The following is an 18515-nucleotide window of genomic DNA, read 5'->3' as shown; positions in this document are numbered from 1 at the left end:
ACGGCCAAATTGAGCCCGGATCCGATGTAACGAGTAGCGGACGCGAACATAGGCCGTATTGTGATCTATATACATACAGTAGTACAATCCTAACAGAAAATATGATGGCACAAATAATTTGCATTTTATGCAATTATTAGAAAGAATAGCATCGGGTAATCAGCTAGCAATCAGATGTCAGATCCAAATCGATACCATGCAGGAGGGATAGCATCCCACGTGGGTGTTAGAAAGTACTGGTATAGTACTACCCACGCACGGACCAAATCAATCTAGTACTAGAGAAGGTGCATGGATGATATATACTACAAGACAAAATGGGAGACCGCCTCCAAAATTGATTAATAAAGAAGGTAAAGAAAAGGAAGGATTGAATCTCCCTATCGGTTGCATGGTTGAATTCAAGTTTGACACCCTGTGAAGTACTACCGTGTGTGGGTCATCCTCGTCATCACCGAATCGGACGTACTGTCCGGCAGCGGACAGGGCTGCCGCTGCTTAAAATTTACTCAATCCTCCTGATCATCCCATCGATCCGTGACGATCACCCAGCAGGCTCTCAATGAAAGCACCAATGTCGGTTCAATATCCGGCGTATCTCGTAGTAGGGGTCCTAAGCTAGGCGTCTTGGAGCGATGGTAACATGGGCATGAGATTTTACCCAGGTTCGGGCCCTCTTGATGGAGGTAAAACCCTACGTCCTATTTTTGATTGTATTCATATGGGTGTAGTACAGAGTACATATGTCTACCATGAGACTGATCTAATGAATATGAGATTGTCTATTGACTAGCATGGCCCCGGTTTATATAAGACACCGGAGGCCTAGGGTTTAGGAGAGTCCTTGTCTTGGGCGCCAAGTCTTGTGGAGTCTTCCTTGTATGCGGCAGGGGTTGTCTGAACTGGCCCATGAGTATACGGCCATGGGGGTCCTCGGTCCAATCCAACTGATCAGGAGACGACGTGGTGAGTACCCCCTAGTCCAGGACACCGCCACCCACAGATACTTGAGGTGACATTAGGGTTTTTGTTGATTTGTGTCTTAAGCTGTTATTCTAGTACGAACTCTATGATAGATTGATCAGCAAGGATAACTTTGAGGTGGTTTCGTACCCTACCATAATCTCTTCGTTTGTTCTCCGCTATTAGTGGCTTTGGAGTGACTCTTTGTTGCATGTTGAGGGATAGTTATATGATCCAATTATGTTATTATTGTTGAGAGGACTTGCACTAGTGAAAGTATGAACCCTAGGCCTTGTTTCCTAGCATTGCAATACCGTTTACGCTCAGTTTTATCATTAGTTACCTTGCTGTTTTTATAATTTCAGATTACAAAAACCAATATCTACTATCCATATACCACTTGTATCACCATCTCTTCGCCGAACTAGTGCACCTATACAATTTACCATTGTATTGGGTGTGTTGGGGACACAAGAAACACTTTGTTATTTGGTTGCAGGGTTGTTTGAGAGAGACCTTCTTCATCCTACACGTCCCACGGATTGATAAACCTTAGGTCATCCACTTGAGGGAAATTTGCTACTGTCCTACAAACCTCTGCACTTGGAGGCCCAACAACGTCTACAAGAAGAAGGTTGTATAGTAGACATCATACGGGTACCGGGTCCCCTTTGGTGGAATTCACGTCTTCATCGACAAGATTGGCGAACCGGGCCCTGAGCCGGACATCTACACCGACATCATCGAGACGGCTCAGCGTGCAAGCTCTGCCCAGGTTCAGCCCACCGTAAAGCATGTCTTCATGGGTGTTATCCATGGAGCGGAATATGAGGATAGATCGGCATCTGGTGGCGAAACCGTTGTCTGCTCTGATGACGAGTCTTCAACCGGAGAGACCGAGGTGCTGTACCAGCTGCGGGATGGCCGGATTAGTGGATGTTCTGATGGCAACCGTATTTAAGACCCCTCGATCTGCCAAGCCGGGTTGCGGTCTTCATGGCCGGTACACAACCAGCGCAACACTCTTCTACCGCCGCGGCAATGATTTCCGGTTCAGCAACAGCAACACCAGCGGGAGCAGGGGGCTCTGTGCTGCCTCCGGCTCAGGTTTTGTCCAATCTGTTCGACGCTTTAGCAACGTTACTGGCAGCAGAGGTGGACGCGGCAAACCGGGATTAGCACAATGCAGAGATTGCGAAGGTGAAGGATTAGATAACTCAAGCTAAAGCGGACCTGGCAGCAGAAAACACCAGGAAGGCTACAGAGCGGGCCGGATTGGAGGCTCAGGCATACCGGCTTATGCTGGATCAGGGTGCGTCAGATGACGTCATGAGGAGAAGACACCGATCGCGCCTTCTGTCGGTCTTGGAGGCGAGGAATCTCTTTAACACGCCAGGAGCGGGCACCAGCAACCAACCTGTGGTGAACCGGGCGGAGGCACCTGGGACCAGGGCATCGGTTCAGCCTCGGGCGACGGATCCGCCGCCTCCGCCTCGTCAGAACAACATTCCATCACGACATGTCTCAACACCTCCGGGTCATTACTCGAACCCATTGGATAACATCGTTGCTGCCGCTTCATGATTGGCAGCTCTCCCGATTGATGATGAGTCCCCCGTAGCAGTTGAGACACGATGGGCTAGGGAGCTCCTACAGACGGCTTTGACTCAGTAGCAGGCCTATTCGTATAGCTGTGAAAGGATTCATTCTACTCCCCGCCCAAGCCAGAGCTACAACAAGCATATCGATGTACCGACCGTATCAAGCAGTGCGAGGAATCATAATCCGTCCCGTGGCAATAACCCGGCGGGTGGCGTTAGCAATGCCCAGGATGTAGTGGATCGCGCTAGGGCATGTCGGGAAGCTGAGTTAGCGACACAGCACGAAGCTCCGGTTCGTCAGCTCACGCTGGTTCGTCAGTTCACTCCGGTTCGTCCAACAACATCGGTGGAACCAGGGGTTACTTCCAGTTCTTTGGGAGTGCCATGTCTTGTCCCAGCACTGCACAATGTATGGTTACCCAAGGATTTCAAGGGCCCGCATAATGTGCCGAATTACACCGTCGATTTATCCCCTGAGTCATGGGTGGAGAGTTATGAGATGGCAATGGAGATGCTGGATGTGGACGAAGCGACATGTGCCAAATACTTTACCATGATGTTGGAGGGAACAGCTCGCACGTGGTTGAAAAATCTGCCGGCTAACTCTATTGGATCATGGGCCGAGTTAAGGGCCCGGTTTATCCAGAACTTCAAAGATACATGCAAGCAGCCCATGTTCATCGTGGATTTAGCTGCCTGTGTCCAGGAGGAAGGAGAATCAACAACCCACTAGGTGTGCCGGGTTTCGGAGATTTTGCATTCGTGAGACCGCATTAACGCTGACACAGCCGTTTTAACATTGGAAGGCAATTGCCGGCTTGCGCCTTTGAAGCTGAAATTGGGACGGCTTAAATGCCATTGTAATGACATGGGAACACTTATGGCGGCTCTGGTGAAGTATGCCGACTCTGATAGTACCAAGGACCCCGAGTCTGAGGATGACAAGACCGGGAAGGGAAAGAAGAGCGGCAACGCCAAGGGGCAGCAGCATAATCTGGCAGGACATGGGAACAATGGTAAACGCAAGGCAGATAATAGCTTGGACTTTGTGGCTAACACCAACGCCCAGGATAACGGTTAGCAGCATAAGGGTAAACCGCCCCAGCGGGGTGGAGGTTCAGGCCCCAATCTAGAGCGCCTGTTAAATCAGTCTTGCCCAAAGCACGGATCAAAGGAGAGACCCGCTACGCATCTTTGGAAAGATTGCTTCATTATGCGGGAGTTCAAAAATTCAAATCTTTTTCAATATGATAATGGACCGCCCAGCGGTTCAGGAGGCGGTTTCCATGGGCCAGGTTATGGTGGTGGCAGTTCCGATTCAGGGTTCCAGGGCAACCAAACCGGACATGGCAATCAGAACAGCCAGGGCAACTAGGGAGGTTACAACCATCAGGGGAATCAACAGCAGTAGCAATCAGGTTATGAGAGCAATCCAAAACAGTTGAATAGTGGGCAATATCATGTCTTCACCACTAGCTTATGTAAGCACGATCAGAAGCTTCGTAAAAGAGCCGTGAACTCTGTTGAACCAGCAGTACCTCATTATCTACGCTGGTCTGAACAACCCATCCTGTGGAGTCGAGATGATCATCCTCCCCGGGTTCACAATCCGGGTCACCTGGCATTAGTGGTAGCACCCCAGGTTGGGGGTATAAATTTACGAAGGTGCTTATGATTGGAGGAAGCAGTATCAATATCCTTTACTATGAAACCTTTCATCACATGGGGTTAACAGATAAGAATCTTAAACCGTCGAACATTGTGTTTCATGGGGTGGTGCCTGGAAATCGGCATACCCAGTTGGTAAGATAGCTCTGGAAGTTGCTTTCGGAGATGATCATGATTCAAGATCAGAGGTGTTGACTTTTGAAGTGGTGAAAATCAAGAGCCTATATCATGCCCTGTTTGGACGGCCGGCTTATGCTAAGTTCATGGCAAGGCCTTGTTATGTTTATTTGCAGCTTAAGATGCCGGGTCATAAGGGGACCATCACTGTGCATGGAAGCCGGAAGATTGCTTTGGAATGTGAAGAAGGGGATGCAGCTTATGCTGAGTCGATTTGTGCCACGGAGGAGCTGAAATTTTACAAAGACAATGTTGATCTGGCAAATATGACTTCTCTGAAAAAGCCAACCACTGAGCATGATCCGGCACTGAAGTTTAAATCGGCTGAGGAAACTAAACTGGTTGACTTTGTTCCTGGCGATTCATCCAAGAAATTCAGCATCAACGCTAACTTGGATCCGAAATAGGAAGGCGCGCTCATCGAGTTCATCCATGAAAACTGGGATATCTTTGCATGGAAGCCTTCTGACATGCTAGGTGTTAGTGTCAAAATCGGCGGATCTCGGGTAGGGGGTCCCAAACTGTGCGTCTAAGGCGGATGGTAACAGGAGGCAAGGGACACGATGTTTTACCCAGGTTCAGGCCCTCTTGATGGAGGTAAAACCCTACGTCCTGCTTGATTTATTATTGATGATATGAGTATTACAAGAGTTGATCTACCACGAGATCGGAGAGGCTAAACCCTAGAAGCTAGCCTATGGTATGATTGTCTATTGTCCTACGGACTAAAACCCTCCGGTTTATATAGACACCGGAGGGGGTTAGGGTTACACAAGGTCGGTTACAAAGGAGGAGATATCCATATCCGTACTGCCTAGCTTGCCTTCCACGCCAAGTAGAGTCCCATCCGGACACGAGACAAAGTCTTCAATCTTGTACCTTCATAGTCCAACAGTCCGGCCAAAGGATATAGTCCGGCTGTCCGGAGACCCCCTAATCCAGGACTCCCTCAGTAGCCCCTGAACCAGGCTTCAATGACGATGAGTCCGGCGCATAGTGTTGTCTTCGGCATTGCAAGGTGGGTTCCTCCTCCGGATACACCACAGAAGAGTTTGAATGAAAGGATAGTGTCTGACCCTACAAAATAAGTTCCACATACCACTATAGAGAGAATAATATTTCCACAAATCTAATCTGCTGACATGTTTTGGCAACATGACATCATGCCATGGCTCGGCGATTATTCGAACCATTTTTCTTTAGCTAGCCCCGCACATAACGCGAGGCAGTTTCTTGACACGTCTTGTCAAAGCAGAGATCGTGTCCCCCTTACGGGATTCTCATCAATACGGTCGTGGGTAACCCAACCGCGCTTAGGACTCCTAGATTTTAGGCAAGTCCCAAACGGCTACGAGGAGGACGCTTGATATTCACCCTCTTTATAAAGGGACAAGGCTTTTACTTTTTCCCTCCCGTGCTCAATCAAATCCTTCCCCTGCCTCGAGTTCTAACACCCAAAGCCCAGGTCAGGTGCTCCAGATCTCCAATCATGTCCGGATCCAGCCTCTAGGGCCGGTGGATGCCTTCCTCCATCACGGAAGAGGATATCAATAAGTTGAGGGAGGGAAGATACCTGACCGCCAAAGTTTCGCATCGGCTGCTTGCCCGAGGGCAGGTCGTCCCTACTCCTGAACCCAATGAAGACGTCGTGTTCATCTCCCACTTCCTCCGAGGACTAGGCCTCACTCTGGATCCCTTCGTAAGGGGTTTGATGTTCTATTACGGGCTTGATTTCCACGATCAAGCCCCGGATTCCTTTCTCCGTATCTCGGCATTTATTGTCGTATGTGAGGCCTTCCTCCGCATTACCCCTCACTTCGGCCCATGGCTCAAGACCTTTGATGTGAAGCCGAAGACGGTTGAGGGGCAGCATGCAGCGTGCGGAGGGGTATTAATAAGCAAGATCGCTGAAGCTCCGTGGCCAAAGGGTTCCTTTCCAGAGATGTCCAGATTATGGCAACAGGAGTGGTTCTACGTCACCGCTCCCAGAAGTGCCAAGTGGGTAGCTTCCCCGCCTTTCGCTCGGGCCCTCCACCACAACTGATGTCATGGATCAGCAGGGGCTGAGCTGGGGTCCAGCCAAGGATGTGCCCATACTGCAGAGCCGCATCCAAGATCTCTTCGAGGGAGATTTTAGTTTGGTTATGGTAGTGCAAGTCATGCTGGTTCGTTGATCCAGCCTTGCAAACGCCGGCCCCTCCGCTTGTGGGAATTCAACCCAGAAGGACCGCATGCCATTCAAAATTTCCTCAGCCTGATGCACGAGGAGATGTACAGGTCGTTCTTCGGACCCCAAATAGAGTGTCCGGACACCTCCGAGGACATGGGCCTGAGCAGCAACCGCACCGTGGCCCAAGTAAGTAATCCTCTAGTTGAACACACTGTCTTTCATTTATCACGACGTCATTCTAAAGAATCGCTTTTTGACCAGGACTGGATAACAAAGGCAAAGATGATCCGGTGTTCGGCCCCCCTTCCCGAAGGCTTGGACAATCTGATGGTGGAAAAGATGCTCGAGCTAGCACCTTGCCCAGTGCCCTCAAAGGAAGATGAAGGGGGGAATAAATAGGGCGAAAGCAGGCCTCCACCGCTACCTATTCCAACCGAGGGAACGAGCGCCTTCGTGAGGGAGGATAACCAAGGGAAGGAATCTGACATTCCCTCGCCCCGGGGGAGGAACAGGACTACCTCTAATGATCCGGAAACCAAGGTTTCCAAATGGGAGAAGAAAACTCCACCAAAGGGTCCCGCCTTGGAGGGTGCTCTTGCCGCACAAAGTCCATGTGGGATCAGCCCTCTAATGAGCTGTAAGTAATCAAAAAGTACTTAATAGTGAAGATATACTACCTTACTTCTGAGGAAGATGACCGAAGCATTTATCTTGCAATTCGGATCTGAACCCTTCTCAACAGAGCTCGTCTTCAGGGATCTACTTCCGGAGATGATGGGGAGCGAAACGCCTCCCCCGGACTCCCCGGCTCAAGAAGCGGGTGACCTCGAAGTGTCATCACGGAGAGTTTCTCCGGATCCAGCAAGGCTAGAAGGTAATCCCATGGTCACCCGAAGCCCTCAGTATCCGGCTCTTGAAGAGAGCAATCAAAAGATTCCGGCACCATCTGGTATGCAGTCGGACATACTGAAGGGTCTGTTAGAGCGTGCGACTATCATCCGAGTGAGAATTCAAGTGTGAAAGGGGCGGAGCAGTTCTGCATTCCAAGCTCGTGGCTCATCGATCTGGCGATCGACATTGTAAAGGTGATACGCTCCATTGTGGAGGACTCTGGTGACAATGAAGGGACCTTCCCAAGTAGGAGCGAGCTTGTGTGGTTTCTGTTAATCCATTCGGAGGACCAAATCTCCTTCTTGGAAGGCTCGACTCTTCACATTTCTGGCATGGAATCGACGCAAGTCTTGCTGATAAATGGTCGATCGGATCATAGCCATCTCTCTTTCTTCTTCCAGGAGGTCGACTGCATTTTGCCGGGCTTGTTCTGCTTCATCTTCGGTATAAAGCTCGACTCGGGGTGCATTGTGAAGTAGATCACTCGGCAGGACTGCTTCCGCTCCGTAAACCAGAAAGAACGGAGTTCTTCCAGTCGACCGATTCGGGGTGGTCCTCAATCCCCACAGAACTGACGGAAGCTCGTCGACCCAAGCGCCTGCTGCATGCTTGAGATCACGCATCAGCCGAGGCTTTAGTCCTTTGAGAATCAGACCATTTGCCCTTTTTGCTTGTCCATTCGACTGGGGGTGGGCGACCGATGCGTAGTCGACTCGTGTGCCTTGAGAGGCGCAAAAAGCTCTGAACTTGTCTGAATCAAATTTTGACCCATTGTCGGTGATGATGCTATGCGGGACTCCATATCTGAATGGTAACTCTCTGACGAAACTGATAGCAGTGCAAGCATCAAGATTCTTGATAGGCTTAGCTTCAATCCATTTGGTAAACTTGTCGACTGCCACAAGCACATGTGTGAAACCGCTCCTGCCTGTTCTCAATGGGCCAACCATGTCCAGTCCCCAAACAGCGAAGGGCCAGACGAGTGGAATGGTCTTCAGGGCTGATGCAGGCTTGTGCGACATGTTGGAGTAGAACTGGCACCCTTCACACTTGTCGACTATCTCTTTTGCCATTTCATTTGCTCTTGGCCAGTAAAATCCCGCTCGGTATGCTTTAGCCACAATGGTCCGAGAGGACGCATGATGACCACAGGTCCCCAAGTGGATATCATCAAGGATTATCTGACCTTCTTCTGGTGTTATACACTTCTGACCGACTCCAGTCGCGCTTTCTCTATACAACTGTCCCTTTATGACTGTAAAGGCCTTGGATCGACGGACGATCTGTCGAGCCTCTTCTTCGTCCTCCGGGAGTTCCTTTCTCAGGATATACGCGATGTACGGTATCGTCCAGTCGGGGGTGATTGCCAAAACTTTCATGATTAGGTCGACCACTTGCCGGAATTTCAACTTCAGTTGGATCTGTGGCACTCTTTGGCTGCGGGGCTTCATCTGTAAAAGGATCTTCTTGGACTGATGGCGAGTGGATGTGTTCCAAAAACACATTGCTGGGGATGGCTTCTCTCTTGGAGCCTATCTTTGCCAAATCATCAGCCGCTTGATTTTTCAGTCGGGGGATGTGATGAAGCTCTAACCCCTCGAATTTCTTCTCTAACTTTCTCACTTCATTGCAATAACTAGTCATAGCTGGACTTCTGACATCCCACTCTTTCATCACCTGATTAACCACCAAATCTGAGTCGCCATAGACCATGAGGCGACGGACGCCGAGTGAAATGGCCATGCGCAACCCATACAAAAGTGCTTCATATTCTGCTTCGTTATTGGAGGAATCGAAGTGAATCTGGAGAACATATCTAAGCTTATCTCCTCGGGGGGAAACCAATACTACCCCAGCACCGGAACCATTCAGCATCTTAGATCCATCGAAGAACATGGTCCAGTGCTCCGAGTGAACTTGAGTCGGAAGTTGCTGTTCGATCCACTCGGCGACGAAATCTGCAATTGCTTGGGACTTGATAGCTTTCTTTGCCTCAAACTTGATATCTAGGGGAAGAAGTTCAATCGCCCATTTGGCCACTCGACCAGTTGCATCTCTGTTGTGCAAAATCTCTGATAGTGGAGCGTCGCTGACGACTGTAATGGAATGATCAGAGAAGAAATGTGCAACCTTCTTCGTGGTCATATAAATCCCATATACAAGCCTCTGGTAATGAGGATATCTTTGCTTTGAAGGAGTCAAAACTTTAGAAACATAATATACTGGGAGCTGAACTTTGAAGGACTTTCCTTCTTCTTCCCGCTCGACCGTAAGTACTGTACTGACAACTTGTCCTATGGCTGCAATGTAAATCAGCAAAGGCTCCTTGCTGATTGGGGCAGCAAGCACCGGCTGGGTGGAGAGCAGAGCTTTGAGCTCTGTAAACGCTGCATCAGCTTCTGGAGAACACTCGAACTTGTCAGATTTCTTCATCAGTCGGTAAAGAGGCAATGCCTTTTCACCGAGGCGAGAGATGAATCGACTTAAAGCGGCCAAGCATCCTGTAAGCTTCTGGACGTCATGCACACGCACAGGACGTTTCATCCGGAGTATAGTACCAATTTTTTAGGATTGGCATCGATTCCCCGTTCAGAAATGAGAAAACCGAGTAACTTCCCACCTGGAACTCCGAATGTGCACTTTAACGGATTGAGCTTGATATCATACCTCCTGAGGTTGGCAAAGGTTTCAGCAAGGTCAGTTAGCAGGTCGGAACCCTTCCGTGACTTGACCACAATATCATCCATGTATGCCTCCACATTCTGACTGATTTGAGTGAGAAAACACTGCTGAATCATCCTCATGAACGTGGCTCCGGCATTCTTGAGGCTGAACGGCATGGTGACATAACAGAAGCACCCGAATGGAGTGATGAAAGCTGTTTTGATCTCGTCGGGCCCGTACAGACGGATCTGATGGTACCCGGAATAGGCGTCTAGAAAAGACAAACGCTCACATCCCGCAGTCGAGTCGACTATCTGGTCGATGCGGGGGAGAGGAAAATGATCTTTCGGACAGGCCCGATTGATATGCTTGAAATCAATGCACATGCGAAGTGACTTGTCCTTCTTGGGGACCATGACAACATTGGCGAGCCACTCGGAGTGGTAAATTTCTCAGATGAACTCCGCTGCTAAGAGCCGAGCCACCTCCTCGCCAATGGCCTTCCTCTTCTGGACGGCGAACCGTCGAAGATGTTCTTTCACAGGTTTAAATTTTGGGTCGACTCGTAGACGGTGCTCAGCCAGCCCCCTGGGAACTCCAGGCATGTCAGCAGGCTTCCATGCGAAGATGTCCCAGTTCTCACGGAGGAACTAGATGAGCGCTTCTTCCTATTTGGAGTCGACCGTCGTTGAGATGTGAGTCGGAGCAGCATTTGGATCGGTTGGGTGAATGTGAACTGCCTTCGTTTCACCGGACGACTGAAAAGCTGATTCTGAAGCAGGCTTCTTAGCTCGTAGCAACTCACTCGGATCTGCAGTCTTCTGATACTCTTGCAGCTCGACCACTGCCATCTGAGCGTCAGCAATCTTTGAGCCTTTCTGAAAACACTCTTCTGCTTTCTTCCGATTGCCTGTAACAGTGATCACACCTTTGGGACCAGGCATCTTCAATTTGAGATACACATAACATGGTCGAGCCATGAAGCGTGCATAAGCTGGCCTGCCCAAAATAGCGTGATAAGCACTTTGGAAATCCACAACTTCGAATGTCAACTTTTCCTCACGGTAATTCTTGGAATCACCGAAAACCACATCAAGAGCAATTTGGCCGAGTGACTCAGCTTTCTTCCCAGGAATGACTCCATGGTATCTCATGTTACTGGTACTGAGCCTGGACATCGGAATGCCCATCCCTTTCAATGTTTCTGCATACAGTATGTTCAAACCGCTGCCTCCATCCATCGGGACTTTGGTCAGTCGAGTGCCTTCGACAACTGGGTCGACCACCAGAGCTTGCCTCCCAGGGGTGGCAATGTGCGTAGGGTGATCAAACTGGTCGAATGTGATGGCAGTCTGGGACCACTTCAGATAATTGGGTGTTGCCGGAGCAACCATATTTACCTCACGGTTAATAACCTTCAGTCGACTTTTGCTCTCAACATCAGCAAAAATCATCAGGGTGGAATCGACCTGGGGGTACCCATCGTCACTATCTTCCTTGTCCTCAACTTTGTCCGACTCCTTTTCCTTATCTTTCGACTGCTTGCCCTGAAACTGCTGGATCAGAAGCCGACACTGTCGAGTGGTATGCTTTGGGTAAATGAGTTTACCCTCTTCATCTTTCTTGGTGTGGATGTGACACGGTAGATCCAAAACATCATTTCCATCTTGGTCTTTAACTTTCTTGGGATTCCAAGGTCCTTTGGGTTTTCCCTTAAATTTTCCCTGGGTTACGGCCAGGGCCTCTCCAGGAGCGGCTGGCTCGGCTTTCCGCTTCTGTTTCCGACTGGAATTTCCTCCGGTTTCCTAGGCGACTGCTTTATGCTTGCCACTCCGGAGTCGATCCTCATCTTCACCATTAGCGTATTTGGTGGCAATCTCCATCATCCGATTCAGAGACATCTCTCCGGCTCGACAGAACTTCAGATTCAATTCTCTGTACTTAATGCCTTCTTTAAAGGCACAAACTGCTTGATGATCTGGTACATTTTCAACTGTGTGATGCAATGTGATCCACCTCTGGATGTAATCCCTCAGAGTTTCATTTGGTTTCTGCATGCAAGACCGCAATTCCATAAGGCCTGCAGGTCCCTTGCATGTTCCTTCAAATGTGGTGACAAACACTCGGGAGAGATCCTCCCAAGTGTAAATGCTGCTGGGTGCTAACTGATTCAGCCACGCTCTGGCCGAGCCTTCTAACATGAGAGGCAAGTGCTTCATGGCTACCTCATCATTCCCACCGCCAATCTGGACAGCCACGCGGTAATCTTCGAGCCAAGTATCGGGCTTGGACTCACCGGTGAACTTACTAACTCCAGTCACCAACCTGAAGTTGGGAGGAATTACAGCGGCTCTGATGGCTCGACTGAAACACTCCGGCCCTGAAACATGTACTTTGCTACTGGTAGGCGCATCTCTGTCGTGGCCTTCTCGGTGAGCTCTATTCCTATCGACCAAACCTTGAACGAGAATGGATCTCGCATCAAAGCCTGGTTCCCTAGGGTCGACTGGAATTCTCCGATCAACACTATGAGGGCGTCTGTTATCCTGCTGTCGAGGGACATATGATCCACTCCTCGGGGGAGGGGTTGGCACTCGACGTCGATCATCACGATCGAATCGGTGATCATACTGCTCATTCCTTCTATACTGATCACGCCGGTCTGCATGTCCCTCATGCCTCGGAGGCGATCTTGGGCTGTGAGCCGACTGGACTGTATCCGCTGCAACGGATCGACTGTGGATCCTGTTCCGCGACTGAGAAACAGCGGAATTCTGGTCTCCCGCTGCCCGGAGCAACGCTCTGATTTGCAACAAGCCTCTGCCAGCTTCTGACTGGGAGGGCTGAATCGACTCTGCTATACGGGCCGCAGCCGCCAAATTCTGAATCGGAGTACGATATACCTGCGGGGGCGGAAAGAGTTGACGTCGACTGGATTCGGGAACCCGTTGTCGCGCCCGCTCGTCGAGTGCTCGCTGGAGGTTCTCCAGTCGAGTGTGCTCAGCCAAGTTTGCCAGGCGCGCATCCTCCAAGGCGCGAGCTTCGGGGGTTTCTCCAACGATAGGAGTGTGCAGTGCATCCATGTTCCGGCTGCGAAGTTCTTCTCTCTGTAGCGACGTGAGAGGCTTGGGAAGATACTCCTCATGGGGACGCGACGGGTCACCTCCTCCTACGCCTCCGTCGATGCGGGTAAAACCGGGGGGACTGGGCGGTCCATCAACCATCAGAACCTCCGCCGCCGGATCGCTGCTGTCGCACTCGGATGCGGTCTCTTCGGAGCCAGTCGACAAGTCGAACAGGCCGTAGAGGGATCCGTCGGGCTCGATCGCCGCGACTTGAGGGATGGCCGACTGGCGGGCCACCGCGTGTCTCACCCACCGCTGAAGTCTCGACCGACCGGAGTGCTTGCGCCGGCGGGAAATGGGGAGGGAGGACAGCACAGGAGTCGACTGGTAAGGGGTCAACGGTTGCCGCAGGAGAACGCCACGGACCCACGCGCGAAAGTGCGTTGCCCCATGGACAGGGAGTGCATCCACGTCGAGCGGAGCCTCCTGAAGCCAGGCGGTGTCGTCGGCGATGAACGTGAGCGCGTCGAGACGGATCTCGTGGCCCTCCACCAAAACTCCGTCGGAAACCTTGATGATTCAGGTCGGAAAAGATCGCAACTCCTCCAACAAAACGCTAAAACACCTGCCCCAAGGTGGGCGCCAACTGTCGTGGTTCTAACTCCGACAGTGATGTAGGGGGGTATGTATGGAGAGGCTAGATCTTAGCTATGGAGGAGTTGTAAGCACACGAGGATTACGAGTTCAGGCCCTTCTCGGAGGAAGTAACAGCCCTACGTCTCGGTGCCAGGAGGCGGTCGACTGAATTATGTGTGTATGAATAACAGGGGTGCGAACCCTTGATACTGAGGAGGGGGGTGGCTTATATACAGTTCGCCAGGCCCCTCCAGCCCTTAGTAATGCAGGGTTTAAAGTACATTAAGACTGGGGGTTACTGGTAACGCCCCTAATAAAGTGCTATGATAACCATAAAAGCTACTTAATGACCGACCGTTTGCGTGCAGGGTGACTTTAGATCTCCTGGCAGTCGAGTGGTTGGATCTTGGTCGAGTGGTTGCTTCGTGCTCGAGTGTCTTGAATCCGTCGAGCTGGCTACCTCCAAGTCGATTGAAAGGTGACTTCTTCTAGGGATGTCCTTGGGTAGGGTACTTAGGACAGGTCCATGCCCCTACCCTAGGTACATAGCTTCATCAAGCACCTTACATTAATGTGTACGGTGATTGAAAGGATTTCGTCCGCCAAAAACGGGTTGCATGAAGCCTTTATGAGCCTACTAGCGGGCTTTGAGGTACGTGAAATGATATACATTTGTGATGGTACCGCACATTTTAGGTGTGCCCTGTGTAGATAGTAGCCCCTGAGACTCTGGTTGTCGTCGACAACGGTGGCGAACAGAGGATCATAGTCCCAGTTAATAACCAGACCACCTTTATGTGCAGGTGTCTGAAGCTCCGGTGGCTAGCCGGACTGATGGGGTTGCCGAACTAAAGCGGCGACTGGATGCTGCGGATGCCGACATTGAGCTTGTTAACAAGCGGCTTGACGAGGCACAAGGTAGGTGATTTTTATAGTGGATGTCACATAGTAAGAGCAGCGTGATGCCGGTATCTTTAATATGTTGTAACTGCAGATGGAGCTGGAACCGTAGAGGCCCTGCGGGCGGAGCTTGCCCGAGCCAAGGAGCAAGCAAGGAGTAGTAATGCGGCTTCTTTGAAGGCGGCCGAAGAGTTGAGAGCCGAGAAGGCCGCTCATAGCGAGAGTAAAGAGAAAATGGCCAAAATGGCTGTGAAGTTGAAAGACACTGCCGACCGCTGCCAGTTTCTTGAAGAAGAAAACCGGGCGAAGGCTACAGACCTTGAAAAGGTCACAATGGCGGCCAAAGACACCCGCTTTACAATGAGAGCGAGGAAGGAGGAACTGCGTGAAGCCGGGGACATTGTGGCTGGGAAGCCCTTTATGCTGCATAGGAAGTTCGGCGATCCGCGTTATGCCCCTCTAGATCGACTGTGGAGTTCGGCCGACGCATATCTGGACTTAGCGGCGAGCGCTGTCGATGCGACCGAATACTTCCCAGATCAAACAGATCATGAAGTGGACAAGTTGTTCTGGTCGCAATTTAACGTTCCAGAGCGTCTGCTTCCATTGACTGATCCGCTTGCCGAATGGGCCGAACTCAATAGATTGTCCGGACTCGCCATGAGGTCTGTCGTGGATCATCTGTGGCCGGAAAGGCCAAAGCTGAACAGCTATTTTAACTTGGTGCAGCAGTTCCTTGGTGCGGTGCCACGCATTAATGCGATGAAGAGGTCAGCGTGCATAGAAGGCTCGCGGATGGCCCTTGCCCGTGTCAAAACATACTGGGCAGAGATGGATGCCACCACTGTCGCGGCGCAGGGTTCGGCCATAGGCCGAGTGGCCGAGCACTATTTTGAAGAAGTTCTTGAGGGCGCTCGTTCGATAGAGGCCCAGTGCTCGAAGAATGCTATGTTTGAGTGACATGTATTCCTATTGTAAGAACAACGTTTTATTGAATTTATCAAGGCTGTATTTATAGTTTTGCCCGAAAGTATTTTGATGCCTCCTGTGCGGCCGTTTATGTATACATGTATATAACCTGAAAGATTGCAGTCGTCGGCTTCAGCCCCCACGCATATAATGCAGGGGTGTTCGCAGAAGACGCGTATTCACACTTAATCCAACGTCTTGGTCCTATTAAGGAGGTGATAGCGCAGCGAACTAGGCAACCGGAATATAATGCTTTAACACTTTCACTTAGCCATAGGAGTTTGACAGTGGGGCTACTATATAGCCCCTGGTGGCTCCGCACTCATCCGGATTCGGGGTGCGTACATGCCTAGCCGGGAAACGGCCCTTCGTTAATGCGGAGGAATCCCGAAGATTCCAATAGGTCATCGAGTGGTTGACCAGTCTCACGCTATATCATGACAAACAGTTTTTGGCTTTCTCTACTGAGGTTCTCGTCCGGATGAACCAGGGCACAATCGCAGCAGTTCTCCTGGTGCCGCCTTAGCCGATAGAGCGGAACATAAGGCAGCAAAACACAGGAGCCGGGCAAACCCAACATTTGACCAAAGACATGATTCAGAGCTAGGGATGGCAATGGGTCGGGTTTGGGGCGGGTGGAGCTGGTCCAAAGCCAACCCATGACCCATCTTCCTACCCTCTGCCCATCCACCAAATTATCCATGGGCACAACTTGTGCCCATGCCCAAACCCGCTTGATACCCACATACCCATGGAGCTCCATGGGCATAGAAAATTCAGCATGAAGCGTTCCCAAATATCAAATCTACTCATCATCATTCACTCACAAATGACAACATAAGCAACATGCATAAGTAGGTAACAAGTAATACGATGAGTCCTTAAGTGTGACATACCAGAGGTTTATTCTGTAGCATATAGCTCATGGCACAAGTTGCATATTTCCTTCCATTTCCCATTGATTCGCTCTTTCTACCGTCACTGTCATATGACCCCACATGTCATACGGGTATCCATTGGATATCCATGGAGCACAAACTATAACCATGCCCAACCCGGCTGTTCGTGGGTATCCATATCCACGGACCCATGGGCAGAAATGTGCTCCATACCCTTGCCCAACCGGGTCGGGTATCCATGGGTATCTAGATCCATGGATAAAATTGCCATCCCTATTCAGAGCTGATGCATATAAGGCCAAACTCACGACGCCGAACACTCCCTAAGGTATTCGGTCTTTATGGTGTAAACCGGGTCTAAACACTCCCTTTGTAATAAGCCCCTGGTGTCCAGGTATGTGCATTATTCTGGCATGGCCACATGCCAAGGCGTCAGCATCCTTCTCAATTGTACTGAGAAACCGAGGGATGTAAATCAACAGGAGACAGTAAAAAAGGTTTACGCAGGGTCTTAATCTACAAAGAATCCTTGGAACGGGTCCCTGCTGCACGTCTGTGCCTGTGTCTCCGTTGTGCCGTATCCTGGACGGGTGTAGCACGATGGTCATCTGAAAAAGAGAGGAACTTAATTGCCGTGCAAAAGTTAAGTTATACTAAATAAACAATATATAGTTGAAATTGAGTAAATGTGAGCCTTATTGCCACTTTTGCGCGCGCGTTGAGCCCCTTGTATTGTAATAGGGGTATAGCCATCAAACATGTATTAATTATGTATAGCTGCGCCGGACTCGTCTAACCGCGTCCGTGGTCTTAACGACCTATCAAATGCTTGAGTTGGTGAGGCCGTTTAGTGTGCAGCAGCCAAGGCGGCCGCACCGTCTTCGGCGCGCAAGGAGCGCTCAATATTTCCATTTACTGTAATGATGCCATGTGGATCGGGCATCTTGAGCTTGAGGGAAGCGTAATGCGGTATTGCGTTAAAGCGAGCGAAAGCTTCGTGTCCGAGTAGTGCTTGATAGACACTTTGGAACAGAGCGACGTGGAAAGTTAAATTTTTGCTGCGGAAGTTATCGGGGAAGCCGAATATAACCTCTAGTAGCAGGGAGCCGCTGCAATGAGCCTCCGGGCCTGGCGTTACTCCTTTAAAGGTAGCATTGCTGCGGCAAATATTTGTTGGGTCTATCCCCATTTTGCGGACTGTGTCCTGATATATCAGATTTAAACTGTTGTCGCCGTCCATCAGGACTCGTGTGAAGTGGTATCCGTCAATTATTGGATCTAATACCAAGGCAGCCCATCCTGCCCGCTAGATACTTGCCGAGTAATCCCGATGGTCGAAGGTGATCGGTTGGGACGACCAGTGGTGGAGCTCCGTGGTGATAGGCCCTGGGGCATGTTTCTCTAAAGGTGCCGCTTTGTTTCTCCCTTTTATCACGTGTAACACGTTGACTGTTTTAACTTCTGGTGGGAATTTCTTCTGTTCCCCTTCTTTGCTTGCGAGGCTCGTCGTCGTCTTCACTTGGTGTATCCTGCCCCTTGTGTTTGGCGTTGAGCTTGCCGGACTGTTTGAAGACCCAACATTCTCTGTGGGTATGATTTGCAGGTTTATCAGGGGTGCTATGGATCTGACATATTTGGTCCAGAATTTTGTTTAGGCTGGACAGTTCGTCTTTGTTGCCTTTGGAGGGCGGCTTCTGCTGGCCTGGCCGAGAGCTTCTAAATCCGACGTTTACCGCCGTGCTCTTCGGGCTGTCTTCCTTATTCCGGTGCTTATTCTTGCTGCGTCGTGATTTCCCGTTTCCATCCTTGACTTCGGATGTACTTGGGTCGCTGGTGCTGCATCAGGCTAACCAGCTATCCTCACCCGCGCAAAAACGGGTCATGAGCCATGTTAATGCTGGCATTGTTCTTG

Source organism: Triticum urartu, chromosome 7 (assembly GCF_003073215.2).
Source record: "Triticum urartu cultivar G1812 chromosome 7, Tu2.1, whole genome shotgun sequence".
Taxonomy (NCBI): domain Eukaryota; kingdom Viridiplantae; phylum Streptophyta; class Magnoliopsida; order Poales; family Poaceae; genus Triticum; species Triticum urartu.
The sequence above is the reverse complement of the archived record's forward strand: the minus strand, read 5'-3'. Positions refer to the sequence as shown.